This window comes from Blastomyces dermatitidis, assembly GCF_000003525.1.
Source record: "Blastomyces dermatitidis ER-3 genomic scaffold supercont1.6, whole genome shotgun sequence".
Lineage (NCBI taxonomy): Eukaryota > Fungi > Ascomycota > Eurotiomycetes > Onygenales > Ajellomycetaceae > Blastomyces > Blastomyces dermatitidis.
The window spans coordinates 3989389-3996342 of NW_025544779.1; positions in this window are offsets into that span (position 1 = coordinate 3989389).

Sequence of the window (6954 nt, forward strand, 5' to 3'; positions counted from 1 at the left end):
CTCTAGTGAAATCAAAGTCAAGATATCTCAAATAAAATACTTAAGAATAGAGTAAAGCTGATTACATCTATTCTTCTAACAAGTATTGAAGAAAATATTTCAAAGAAAAAGTCTTCTGAGTATTTCAAATCTTGATGAAATGTGAATATCACTTCTAAAAGAAAGCAATTAGTCACTGCTAAGAGAGATTGAAAGAATCACTTAATATCTGATGAAGAGTTCAAAGCTATTCAAAATGAATATTTTTCAGATATTAAAAAAGTCAAAACAGATTACTGAAACAAATTTCTTAAAGAAGTATAAGAAAAAAAAGTTTTCAAAGCCTTCAACTATACTAAAACAAGAAGTGTAGCAAAGCTTCCAATCTTAGAATATGAATTTCAGAATGAATTATATACAGCAAACTCTTTTGAGAAAAAATGTCAAGCTTTTATAAGAATTCTCTTTCAAAACTCATCACATTTAGAAGAGGAGAATATGTCATTTCATGAATATATTGATGAAAATAACTGGAAATGGCCAGAGCTTACATATGATGAACTAGAGTCAGTAATATTCTCAAGTTCAATTAAAACTGCTACAGGGCCTGATTCAATTTGTGGTTCGGAAGAACGTATGACCGTCGGATAATAACGCGGCCGCTTCCGAACTACTAGCGTACGCGTACGCTTCCGAACTACTAGTGTACGCATACGAATGTAAAGGGGGCCCTAGCGGCCACTAATTAATTTAGCGTACGAGATTCAATATATAAGAAGCCGGCGTACGCCTGTAATTGTACACTGGCTTAAGCAACCTTTGAATCACATCTGGTAGTATGTCTAAAAACCAGTGAGAAGTGCAGGCTTCTTCAGGGCGTGATAATTCTGCCTATGAAGCAATTTGTAGTTATCATGCCAGTGTGGTCCTAGAATGTGTCAAAAGATAGTGTATGAAGAGTGGTGAGTGAAAGAGCATCTGATTAATGCTGCTTCACTTATTGAGGGAAAACTTCACACTCAGATGAATGTCATGTATGTGAACAGATGAGGTGTGAGAAAAGAGATGAGAGCAGTGAACCAGATTCAAAGAAGACTGCTCTTCACTCAAAGAGATAAAAGAGAGGAGTGACCATCACTGAAGTTGTATGATGATAACAGAGTGATATAGTGATATAATAATACAGTGATATAGTGATATAATGATACAGTGATAACAATAGACATTGTACAATCAATGAGAAATCACTGAGATGAATATCTCTTCTAGCTAATATGAATAACACTCTTCTCTGCTACCTGAACTGAAAGAAATGCAGAACCTCTCAGAGGGTTTACTTGAAGCAGTAAGAAAAGTGGCTGAAACTGCTGAACTGGAATTGAAGCTCTGTACATGTATAAGAATTCTAAACAAGATTGAGACCTTGTATACACAGTGGCAGACTGAGGCAGAAGTCAAACAATAATTGATATTTGCTGTGAATCAAGCATTCACTATGAAGACCTTCATCAACACAATCACTATCATCAATAAGAATAGAGAAAACCAGATCTTAGACCTGCAGCAGAAGATTGAATGTTTACATAGATAGATGACTACACTGAACCTGAAGATCTCATCATGATTGTTCATGATCTCTTCAGAAGTGTATACATTATCAGAGACTGCTGCACAGGATGAGAATTCAAGCATGAGATATATCAAGCTGAGAGATCTGCTGAAGTCACTAAGCTTCAATGATAACTGAAAAAATGATACTGCAATCAGCTGGCTAAGTCAGATGTGATTCTATTATTGAATTGAATGTGAACTCACAGACAGGTAGTCAACAGAATTTCAACAAGTCTTAAGATCTGCTGTGTTTCTATGTGAAAAAGTGAAGTTATTATGAATGACTGATGAAAAGATGAATCTCACAGATCTGAAGTGATATTCATTTCTATGAATATAAAATGAGTTTTTCAAGTGAATCTTGCACAACTTTGAGAAAGTGAATATGCAAGACAAGTGTTATGAATGCTTCACTGAGTGTAGATAAGTGAGTAATCTTACATTGTACTTCACACACTTCAGTTTACACTATCTTGTGTTGAATGAAGAGCTTTCAACATCTTTCTGTTTACAGATCTTCATTCATGATCTTATATCTGAGTTGAGAGTGAAGTGAAAATGCTTAATCTCACAGCCAAGCATGGTGAAAGAAGCATATAACATTCTCATTATACAGGAACAAGTGAGTCAATTATGACAGAAAATACTGCAATCAAGTATGCCTCAGTGAAGAACAGATAATCAGACTTCTATGATACAAGTCACACACTCAGATGTGATGAATCTAGATCTGAATACTATCACTAAAGTGCTGAATCCCCTGAAAAAGAAATTCCCTGAGTGAAAACCTTGATGTCATGAGTATTGAGCTTGTTTCAACTGCAGACATCAAAATCATGATGCAAAAGATTGCACTCAGCATGCACAGTCAAAAAACTAGCAGAATCAGTGAGCTCAGAGACACTCACTGATATTCTATGAAAAGTCTTCAAAGTGAAAGAGATGCCTGTGTTAGATGACTCTCTGAATCCTGCAAATGTAAAGAAGAAGCAGGCTTCTGACTGAGATGCAGACAAGAATGAAGTAAATGCTCATCTCAATATCTTGAGGCCTGAAATGTTAATGTATAAGAGGCACTTAAGTAAGAATCAAGAGATGGCTGCAAAAGTATTAGTGAACACAGAAGCTTTGATGCAATATATTAATGATCATATAATCTGAAGATTGAAAGAGGTCTGCTGAGTGAAGAATCCCTGATGCATAAGATTACTTAATAACTGATATTTGATATCATCTGCAAGAGTAAGAGTTCTCTTACACTTTGAAGAATGATCTTGCTATATTTGAGTGTGAGAGCTGCAGAATGTGGAATATGATCTTATTCTTGAACTTGATTGGTTTCAAAGATTCAATCTGCAGATTCAATGATGTATATGTTATATGCAGTTAACTGATAGGAAGAAAATGATTCATATGATTCTATCAACTGATATGAGAAGGACATTTCATGTCTCTAGTATAGAAGGGTTAAATCTGCTTACACATTAACAAGCAAAGAGAACAATTTGCAAGACCTCATCTGAAAGCATTCTGTATGTCATATGAGACTCAGAAGCGGAGGAAACCAAGATAAAGAATATGCAGGAGGACAAGTGTATGAAGAAGCTTCTGGAGAAGTATGAGAAGGTCTTTTGAACAGATCTTTCACTGAAATTGCTGCTGGAATGAGGATTTGTACATGAGATTGACACAGGGGATGCAAAACCAGTCAATCAGAATGTGTATCCTCTGTCACAAATACATCTTGAAGAACAGAAGTGTCAGATCACAGATCTTCTAGAATGTGATCTCATACAATCCTTATCAAGCGCGTGGGGCTTTCCAGTCCTATTTGTGAAAAAGATGAATGAGAAGTGATGAATGTGTATTGATTATCAAGCACTCAATAAGCTTACAATCAAGAATGAATATTCACTGTTATAGATTCAACAACAGTTGAATACAGTCAGAAACACCTGATATCTATTGAAGATTGATCTTCTTTCAGAATACTGACAGATCTGTATAGGCAAACTGTCAGTTCTGTGAACTGTGTTTAATATGTAATAAGAAAAGTTTGAATTTCTAGCAATGTCATTCAGTCTGACAAATGCACCTGCTATCTTTCAAATAATGATGAATACAATTCTTCATAAACAGAATGAAACCTCATATCTTGTATATCTTGATGACATTCTAGTCTTTTCAAACTCATATGATGAACATCTGAAGTATCTTGATAAAGTGCTTATAACTCTGACAGAGTATAAGCTCTATGTCAAATTAATCAAGTGTGTGTTTGAAACAGAAGAGTTGAAGTTTGTGAGACATGTAGTGAGTGATGACTGTATACACCTCATTTCAGAGAAATTGAATGTCATAGTAAATTGACTGTGACTGAGAAATGTACACTATGTATGACAGTTTCTTGAGTTAATCTTATACTACTGCAGATTCATCAAGGATTTCACATGAATATCTGCATCACTCTCAGATCTCTTAAGAGAAATGAATACAAATCTGTGAAAGAAGAAGTTTTGTTCAATCATCTGAAATGCTGTGTGTGAAGAGGCTTTTCTCACACTGAGAAAACATATAATAACATTCTCAGTGCTTATTCAATCAGATTGTGATAAACCTTTCTACATCAAGACAGACACATTTGAATGAGCTATTGAAGGCGCCCTTCTACAGATGAGTAAGAATGGCAAGCTGCATCTGATGACATATGATGGTAGAAAACTATCAGGCACTGAGCTCAATTACTCAGTGTATGAAAAGGAATTGCTAGTGATCAAGCACACACTGATGTTGTGAAATAGATATATCAATAACAGGTATATGACAATGGTGATCATGAATCATGAAAGCCTCATCTATCTATAATCAATGATAAAACCTTTCAAATGCTTAGCATGTTGAATCTTGGAGTTTCAAGCATATAATCTTCATATTAAATACTGAAAGAGATCAAATGTAGTAATGCTGAACATAATCAGTTACAGACCTGATTTCATGAATGAGAATTCTGTGAATCAGGCACAAGGGACATTCATGTTAAATGTGCTGAGAGAATGCAAGGAATCAGAATGAGTGAATATCATGATCTCTTACTTGAAGAATGACAAGGTGTTGAATGATAAGTATCTTGTGAAAGTAGTAGAAGAGATGCTTCTGAACTTCAAGCTGAGGAAATTGAAAAATAATGTTGTGCTTTATCATGATCTAGGATACACAGAAGCTCTCTATCTAGAATCTTCATTTAGATGTGACTTGGTGACTCATATATACAAGGAATTCAGTCACTTAGAAAGCCCTGAACTCATGAGTGTACTCAAATCAAGAGTATACTGGCCAAGCATGACTGAGAACATTCAGTTGTACACTCATGAGTGTCTGAATTGCCAGATTGTGAAAGAATCTAAGAAAGGGTTAGAACATGAGAAAGTACAATATCAGATGAAGTGTACAATACAACTGTTTGAACAATGAGAAGTGAACCTCATAGACATATTGCTGTGAATGTTAAATGGAAATCAATGAATAATCACTGCTATTGATTACACTACTGACTGACCAGTCATGAAAGCAGTTTCAGAGGTGACAGAGGAGATGATGATGAAGTTTTTACATGATAAGATCTATGTCAACTATGAAATGCCACACGAGATTCTAACTGATAATAGTGTGAATCTCATAGAAGAAGTGATGAGGCATTTTATGAGTCAGTTACAGACAAGACATCATAGAACAATGTCATATCACCTGCAGATGAACAGAAAGATGGAACACTTGAATAAAATCTTGAGCAACATGCTGACAAAATATCTAGTGAGTAAGTCTATGAGACTATGAGATGAATATCTCAGGCAGGTGCTATTAGTCATGCGGATTCAATAGCATGCAGTCTTCAAGTGTTTATCATTCTACCTGTTGTATGGATTGCATCCGCGCATCCCGGAGAATGCTTCAGAAAAGGTGAGGGAGAGAGCAGTTACAGACATAACAGTAGCAGTTGCAGATGCAACAGTCGCAGACATGAAACCAAGATTGAAAGAGATCAGCCATGCACATGCAAAAGCTAATAAGTTACTTCTGAACTGAGCAATTCAATTGAAAAGAATACAAGACTCACTTGTTAAGAAATTGAGTCTCAAGATGAAAACATGAGTTCTTGTATGCAATGAGAGTTCTGAGAAGTTTCAATCTAGGTGATTTGAGCTATATAAAATACTCAAATCACATTCTCTGAGAATGTATGCATTGAAAGAATCAGAGGAATGAGTCTTATGCAACTTAATTAATGATTCATGACTTATGAAAGCAAAGATGCAAGATCTGAGTAGATTATAATCATCTACAGCACTATTGTCAGTGTTGAAAAAGAAGAAGCTTACAATTGAAAAGTCTCATGAAGTAAGAGAAATCATAGATGCTTACAAACCAGATGATCTCACTTATTCTGATCTTTTCACAATTATAAGAAAAGAATGAAAAGAAATGAAGAAATCAGGTGAATATCACACTTCAATAAGTGATGAGACTGTAGTCAGTTGTATGATAACACACTGCAGATAGTGAGTGCAATGTGGCAAAGAGCAGTCTCAAAGTGACAGACTTGTATGTGAGTCAGATTGCAGAAGAAAAAGGAATTCAGAGTTGAATTTAACTGTTTATATCAGTTCAATCACAGAGATCACAGAGAATGAACTATCTGAAACATCTGCAGACACATGAGACTAAGTCATCTCAACCCCTGAGAACACTCAGAGGTCGGGCGAGGTTAGTTTTAATGAGCTGTTCACTGTAGTGATCTGAGTGAGTGAAGAGAGACAGTATAATGCATAAGACAGAATCATAAAAAGTTAAAAGCTGCTGAACCTAGTCACTGAACACTGTACTATATAAAGATCATGTAAGAGTAGTGATTAGCAGATAGAGGAAAAGTGTAAGAAAAGAAATAATGAATTGATCATCAACTGTAAGAATCAGCTGCAAAAGATAAATGTTATTATACACACTTCATTCATTTTTATACATCACATATTTAATCTATTTTCAACATCACATCATCTGAAAAACATCAAAAACAAAGGAAATCTCAAAACTTGAGATCTGTAAGAGATTCAAGAGTCACAAGCTGCTCTTGCAATAACACTGTGTACATCTCTGATTTCTCTACTGCTCTGTATATGACATTAATGTCATTAATTGCAAGATTGGCTGGAATGTTAATATAGGAATGTGCATGTGTATACATAGAGAAATTGAAGAAGAGCGCGGGACCCGCAAGATCAGGAGCCAGGGCAGAGAGAACAGAGGCGGAAGAAACAGAAGAAGAAGAAGACACAGAACTGAATGAACAATGAGAGTCATTCAGAGCTG